Source organism: Rhopalosiphum padi, chromosome 1 (genome assembly GCF_020882245.1).
Source record: "Rhopalosiphum padi isolate XX-2018 chromosome 1, ASM2088224v1, whole genome shotgun sequence".
Taxonomy (NCBI): Eukaryota; Metazoa; Arthropoda; class Insecta; order Hemiptera; family Aphididae; genus Rhopalosiphum; species Rhopalosiphum padi.
In genome coordinates, this window is record NC_083597.1 from 63,184,185 (window position 1) to 63,193,049 (window position 8,865).

At 27.0% G+C, this 8,865-nt stretch overlaps 1 protein-coding gene across 1 annotated transcript in view; it reads right to left on the minus strand.

The window, feature by feature from the left end:
• The window catches only part of LOC132918553 (homeobox protein prospero-like), a 51,223-nt gene extending 46,983 nt beyond the window's left edge, over positions 1-4,240 (minus strand). Inside the window, exon 1 of the mRNA XM_060979821.1 lies at positions 4,006-4,240. The gene's annotated coding sequence lies outside the window, so the exon portion shown is untranslated. The remainder of the gene's footprint in view (positions 1-4,005) is intronic.
• Positions 4,241-8,865: the final 4,625 nt, after the last annotated feature.

The following is an 8,865-nucleotide window of genomic DNA, read 5'->3' on the forward strand; positions in this document are numbered from 1 at the left end:
TTTAATTAGATATTTGAGAACGATAGATTAATAATAAAAAATTGAAATTTTCCGGGAAGATAAATTTTTGAAAGAAATAACTATATTATGCGAACGCCCTTTTAATCTCACGCGCATAGTAATATTATAATAAAATAGGTTATACAAAGACAACTACGATATTTGTTTTCAACTAAAGAGTTTCTATTCACCATTCAAAACATGTGTTTACTTTTTTCTCCGTGTAACGAAAGCGTATTATAAAGATATTTTTCGTAGACAGACAGCATTATTATCTTGTAGAATTTGACAGATTTTTATATATTTAATAAATTCAAGTGCTAAATAATTTACGCATATTTTCTCTGTATATTATATTCAGAAAACCATTTTAGATTAAATTTATCCAAATCCGTATGTAAATGATGTAATACTATCTTGAAGTGTCCGCCCACTAGTAGATAAGGTACATCATTACTCATCTACGTGACTACGTATCGTTTTATTTTGTTATTTTGTCTACAATGTTTGTAAGCGATAAAGCAGACCGATTTTAGTATAATATATTTTACGTATATTCTCCTGAATATTTTCAAAAAATCACGTTAGATTCATTTTATCCAAATTAGCGTGCAAATGATGTAATACTATCGTGCGGTGTTCGCCCACTATTTGATAAGATACATCATTATACATCTACGTATCGTTTTATTTTTGTGATATGGCTGACCGATTTTACTTTAATATATTCGCTATTATCCAGAATTCAGACGAGTGTATATCGCGTTGATATATATATATATAATAATTATAATCAGATCTATTAAACTAGAATAAAACAAAAATACGAGTTCGGGGGTTAGGTAAAATATTAATAAATTTGTTTAAATTAATTAAATAATTTCATAAATTTTTTAATTTGTTAAAAATAAACAATTTGTTCTAATAATATATTTGTTATATACCTATTATGTACCGATAAATTTGTGCATACTTATAATAATTACATGTTAACTAGTCTTACTTAGGACCTAGAATTGTTTAAGTTTTACAATAACATTATTTATAGTAATACGCGTGTGTTAAAAAAAATAATACAATAAAATGATAAAATGTAAAAATAATAGTTTAGCCTAATGTTGGATTTTAATGCTGAGTCAAGTTTTAACATAAAATCATCATCACATACCCGATAAATATATTCTTTGTGTATTTAGCGTTTAATTGCATTAAGGATTTCTTACATTTAATTATTATAATTATATTAATTTAATTTTTATTTAAAATATTTTCAATAAATTTCTGACATCTGTCCTCTAGAATAACATTTATGTAAATCATATTACCTATATATTGTAGTCACAGTCATATAATATGTTATTTAATCAGATTAAAATATAATTCATCAAACTGACAGTATTCAGAAATACATCCGTTATTTAATATATTCTTTTATTTAAAATAACTATATTAATAAATTTATTTATTTCATATATTTTTGTTTATAAAGATTGCATGAGTTAAGTGTAATTAATAAATTAATGTGTAAATATGTATCATATGATTCTAAAATGAAAATATACATAATATATTATAATTTACTCTTTAAAATTAATTATAAACGTCTGATATAAATGATATAATTTTCTTAGTTTCAGACTATGTGTAATAGAAGTAAATACATAATAAATTCGTTGGTGTGTAATGATATTAGAATATTATTATTTTTATTGGAATGAATCGATCGTCTTAGTGTAAGGGGACCCATATAGGCAACCTCAAGACTTTTGTGCCATATAAGCCGTATACACGGAGTTATATGCGAATCACCCTACTGTGAAGTCACCCTTGACTAGTGGTAATTTGATATCCGCTACTTAGCCGTCTTCGTTTACCACCATTTCCGGTTAAAATCCAATCCCTACCTACCCGAAATTCAACCGTAAATATATCTAAATACCTATTCATGTATTGGTATTATTATAGATATGATTATATTATGAATATGTTAATTTAAGGTATATAATTATGTATATGACTATACAATTTTTTTATAATTTAAATTTTTATCAACTTATTGTAAATATTTTATATTTACATCATTTCAAGCTGTTCCTAAATTACTAAAAATTACATTTACTGAAATTTTACTTCAGTGTGTCAAGGATTTAGTATTTATTTTGCTACTACTAATGATATTTTCAAAACTATTTATTATAGTTACAAAGTATCAGTTTTTAACAACATTTATGAAACGTTTGTTTGATTTGTTATTTAAAATATACTACACATGATAATATTAATTTAAATGTAAATTATTCTATGTATACATAACATTATACATCATTAAGATATTTGAACTACACAGATGTTTTAAACTAGACAATTTTACACTCTAAATTAATATGTATTTGTAATTAAGTTAATCATATTAATGACACCTACTTTTAAAATAAAATATGTAACGACATGTAAGTAGGTGCCTAATGTATAGTAGGGTAATTTGTCAAGCATACTCACCCCCTTTTTACTTAAATATTATTAATTTATTAAAATTAAAATTTTTGAAATTTTTAAGTGTATTCAACCTAATTTAACTATATTTTAAAATATTTTCAAGGACCTTTTTAATATTCAAAGAAATTCATGTGATGATACAATGATACAAACTTTTTTTTTTTAAAAGAAAACTACACTTTTAAGTTTAAACTGCAAATTGTTAAGTAAATGATTTTTATGAAAATTTTGATGTAAGACCCTACTAAAATTAAAATTTGAAATAGTATCTAGTTTCTGAATTATTAAACTTTATGTGCTAAGGATAATACTCATTTTACTAAAGCCCTTTTTACACAAGATATATGTAGTATTTAGTTTAGTACTTATTTAACTCATCATAAAATGTTAATTAATTATTTTCAAAATTCCTTAGTACTTATTTTAAATTAGAAACTTGAATTTGAATTTCGTTTTATAATCGCATACAAATTTACAAATTAATAATTTTCTCAAGTCATGTTGAAAACATGATCTCAGAATAAACTTAAAATTTCCAAAAATAATAATTTTTAATAAATACATAATCAATGGAGACAATAAGGATGGGCATGTTTGGTGAATCACTCGAGTTCACAAAATTAAAGATAGACGGAGGGTAGAATTTACATTTGACTGATCGAAAACACCAAATCACGATTCACACTGAATAGTGAGTAGGTACTACCCTACCGTATACTTATGTGTTAAATTACGCGTGCAAAACATATTATTGTAAATAAATAAAAAACATTATTACTATAAATAATTTAATATTACTAATATGTGATAAAGCTACTTGGTATAATAATAATTATAAATTGTTGTTAGGTATTAAATTTTATCATACAAATATATTTAACATAATACAATTTATTTTATTAATTAATTTGTCTCTGTAAAATAATATAAAAAAAAATATTTTTATGGATTTGCGATTGTCATTGACATCGATTACAGGAATTTGAAAGAAATATTTTTATTGAAAATGTGTATTATACGACTAATTGGAATTTATCTTTTGAGGGTTGTACACATTTGAAGAATAAATTTAAAAACAATTTAAACGATTTTAATACAATGCAATATTAATTGCAGTAATGTGTAAACGCTTTTAATTGATACCACCTATGCCTATGGATGACGTAAGAAATATGTTGGGTTAATAAGATTCATAGCTGATTTCTTCAAATGGAGACGTATTACTTTAGTCTATTACTATACTTTATTAAGATGTTGAAAAAGAATTTGAACAATGGCATCGTTTCTGAAGTGTACGATTAACCGAATCTCACATACCGAAGAGATGACCTGCGATAAAATCGGACTATTTGCTGATTTACATTATTATGAATTATTATGTATGCCTATTGCCTATACATAATATTTCACAGCTAAGGTACAGCGTATAAAATATTCTAATATATTTTTATAAATAATTGTAATACTGTAATATTATTCGTGTTTTAATATTATAATAGTATGACTTACCTGCAAATGGACGTGTATCGGACGATCGGACGGCTGCGGACGTAGAAAAAAAAATAACTGTCAGCGAGTAAAAGCGATCGATTAGAACACTGTGCCGCGAGTTGTGGCGGACGCGACGTCTGTATCGACGGCACCGATGGAAGATGATGGACTATATATAATACGGATACGGACCAGTCGTACCACGGTTACCGCACGTGCGTCGTTCGGTCACTGGTTGCCGGTGGTCCAAGGAAGTCGCGCACGGGGTGTAGTCAGACGACGACTAACAAGACGGACCCGACAAAAAAATATGCATAACATCGTCACGGAGTCGATGGCGAGGAAGTCGTACGTACGCGCGCATATTATTATTATTATTATTATTTTAACGGTCTCCGGAAGATAAGATACGGCTGCGGCTGCGGTGCGTTAGGGTTGACGTCACGGGCCGTCGCGCCGCCCCTCGTCGCGTTACGGACTACGATTTTGGCGGCGGCGTTCTTTTTTCTTCCAGAAAAGACTCGCGTGGGCGCTGTGCCACCGTCCCGCTCATCCTTATACCGCTGTTATATTAGATTATTATTATTATTTTACTAGCACGCGCTCTCCGCTCGCGTTGGCTGTGGTCCGGTGAGTTTCCTCGCGCTCGCGCGTGACACGCGTCCGTGGACAGAGGAGCCGTTAAAAAAAAAACAACTTAACAACATAAAATATTTTCGTTGAAACAACAATAATACTTGAGACAGCGCGTAAACTAGGAAGACAGTTAAGGACAGAGTTCGAGTCATAATTATATAGTCACGACGGTCGGGCTAAGAAAACACCAAACGGTTTTCTCGTATCATGATATAGTTACCTACTATAACATAACGTTATAAATGTCATAATAAACCAATACTATGTATGTGTTGTGTGTCGCGTTTTCGCCGCGAAATGATAATATTATTACATCACTGAGTTATATATATATATATATAATATTATTATTATAGTTTTCACAACATTTCTCGCCTAGGTCGGCTTTGAAGTAGGTTTATATTATATATTTGCTATGTTATATAGAGATATTATTGTCTTAACATAAATAAAACAAGTGCCTACTTAGTACTTGGCTACTTATATAGTACAGATCTCGTTAATGTATTTATTATTAAAACTTAGAATTTTTTGTTAGGATCTTGTGTCTATAAAAATTTTAAAGAAAGCATTAAAAATGATTATTGTTATATTCTTTTAAATTTAATATACAGAATTAATCTATCGATTAAATTGTACTAAAAAAAGTTATTAAAAATAAAAATAAAACTCCGGATAAGCAATAAAAAATTATAATAGCTAGAAAAAAAAGCAATACGTGAAAATTTATAATATCTCGTAAATGTTGTGTATTCTGTTCTACGTTGTATATTATGATTCGAATTTTTACTAAACATAATATACTACTCGTATTAAACCATTTGAAAAAAATTTAAATACTTACAAAGCCCGAACTTTATACTTCTAAGTATACTGTATATAAATATATTTTAAAAATCTATACTACGAATATTACATTTTAAATTGTTGATAAATTAAAATTATTATGTAAAAAATAAAGCTTGAAAATATTATGAGGGTCTAAAATTCATTAACTGTGCTAATGTATACACTAATTTACTATACGACATGTCTTGATTTCAGCAACATTGTTAAGTACCTACTTATACCATATACCTGTATCTAGCACGTGCCTCATTGTTTACGCACATATAATCGTGCGTAACCCTTAAAACTCCCCTTCGGCACACGAATAAACTAGTTTCGTCGCGGTTGTCGATGTCACACAGAATTTTGTATACAATACAGTATTTGGATACCGGTTCAACGTGTGATCTTTATCTGGGGATGATCAATCTCTACTCTGTAATTTTATGTAGAGATATATTATAAACTACAATATATAGGTATATTCAATATTAACAACAATTTACAATTTACTTGATAATTTTGAAACTTGATTGAAAACTAAATTTATAAGCCATGAATGGTGTGCTGTATTATAAAAAATTATGTATTTATTAAAATTAAAATTTTTTAAATACATATATACTTAACCGTTGAGAGCTCTAGTAAACTTATTATAAAGACCATATTTTAAATACTTAGGTATAATACTTTTATTATTTTTATATTTCAGCCGTTTAGAATTCGCTTGTGATAGACGACATTTTTTTCAAAAGAGGACTATCTTTTTGTTAATTTGAACTAGGTATGCATTTCAGTTTCAATTTTACAGTATACATAAGTATTTAAAAAAAAATACCGGTAAAATATACTTATCAATGTTCAAGGTAGTCTTTAAAAAAAGATATAAAAATTAACGGATTTCGAAATATAATAGTTTTTAAATTCCCCTTTAAGTTTTTTAAATTAGAATTTAAATAAATGTATAATCGGACCTACATAAAGCCATCTAATAGTTTGTACCATATAATAATTATATTTTAACTATTAAGTTCATTATTTAACTGCAATATGTCGATTCATTTCTGGAGTGGTAAGTCGGCAAGTAGCGTCGAATATATTATTATGGTGACAGTCTTTGTTTATCAACCACCGTGTGATTCTAGTGGCTTCTCACGATTATAGAAATAACGAGAATGGCCAGTCGTCAACTTGACTTCCGGTTCCGGAAGATACGAGTAAATATCCATTTACACGTAACAAAATTTTTTTCTTATCTAAAATTTTTTATTCTATTTAATATATCAATATATGATATACTTATAATGTAATGTTAATGTTAACTTAATTTAAGTATAAATTATACATGTAATAATATAAAATTATTATGTTAAAACCTAAGTTTAATACGAGTATACATGCGAGTATATACTTGCTGGTTACCCAACTACGGACAGTATTTTGCTATTGTTTAATTGTTATACGTTATAATAGGTTTATCTATCAATGTTTATTAAAATAAAGTTCTGTGAAAAATTCTAAAAACTACGTATCCGATATATTTCATTATAATAGTTATAGGTATTTATGAACCATTCGAACGAAATGTATGTGGATGTGAAAGCACTCCTTCCGTTTTAGGCATGGCATTTATGATAGAAAAATATAACATCAATAATAATGAATAAAAGCAACCAATAATTTTAGTTATGTAATAATTTAAGATTTGCAATAAAAAAATAAAATCAATTTCTGTCGATTCATTGTAAAAAAGTATAATTATTTCGGGGGCTATTAAATTATTTATATACGATAAATAGCGAGGACTTTCCTAGTTTTGTTGATTCGATATTTTAGAAATATGATATTGATATATTATACGTACGAGTACATAGGTACCTATTACTTTACCTGCTAAAACTGTGTTTGGCTATTATTTGACGTGTTGGGTTTACGTGTAGAAATTATTCCAACGTCATTATTTTTTCGATAAACCATAATTTTCCATATTTTGTATATCTATGTCATTATGAGAATAAAACATTGACAATTTTTTATCTGTGGTATTAATCGCAGTCGTATGGTCACAAAAGTGTACTTAAATATTATGTATTTATATACAGAGTGATTCACCAAGTATGCCACCTCTATTATTTCCTTTAATAATGAATTTATTTAAATTCTGATGTTTGGAATTTTTAAGTACACATAAAAACCATTTTTCTAGTCCTTGGATTTTAATACCATTTAATAAGTGTTCTATTTTTTTTTTAAAGTTCCAATTAATTTTTTCAAATGAGAATCATCCTTTTATTTTATGAATTATTATTCAAACGACTTTTAAAAAATCTTGATGTAAGCATTTAAATTGAAACTTGAATGAATAATTGTTGAGTTATTTTATTTTATGTACTAAAGTCTAAAGATAATATCAGTCCACCATTCTATACTTAAAATAATGAGGACTATGATACTTTGAATATTAATATTTAGTAATTAATATGAATCTATTAAAATATAATGTAATTTTGTAAAAAATGTCCTTCATAGTATATAATAAATACTAGACCCAATAATACACTTATTTTATATTTTTATAAAATAATTTATGACTATTGTCGTTAGTATAAAAATTTTAATTATTTTCTCAGCAAAAATAAGCTTTGTTTTCATTTGAAAATATGAACTTTGTATCACCACAGGTCCACAGGGCACTTGAATATTGCTTGTGAATCACACTGTATATTATATTATTTTCAACGTGTATATTGGAAAATTAGTTTCCGTAGATATAATTACGATATTATAAGGCAAACAGGACACTTTTTTGTCAATATTTAATGACATCTCCTTGTTCAAAAAAGGGTGCGTTTTTTTTTTTTTTGGTCTCTATGACCTTTACGCACCTACCTATATTTAATATTTATCCACATACGTATTAACGGGTGCGAGGGGGGTGACCGTTGTAAATTTATAAAATAAAATATAATATTTCATATGCGATTATGAACTATCTACATTTTTAACAACGGACCCGGTTATGTAAGCTAGTGAATGTGGCGAATAAATGAGAATAATAATTATAATGTAAAATATAATTAATAATATAGGTAATAACTGTGCGTTCTAAAAATACCCGCAATCTTTTAAAGTTATTTACAACGTAAAAATGATTATTTAGAAATAAATTTATTGTCATATATGTCATATAGTCTTGAGATGAACTTGTGATGAGGTGATGCATAAATACTTTATAGTTACGGCGTAAGAATTAATTATTGTGTTACGATCTAAATTTATTTATGTCTTCTTTTATGAGATTTTAATAGAAATTAATGTAAAATTGTTGGTGTTAAAAAATATAAAAGGAATAATTATACAAATACCTATTGCACCTTGAATTTTCTATTTCCATTTGAATTTTATAAACGTATT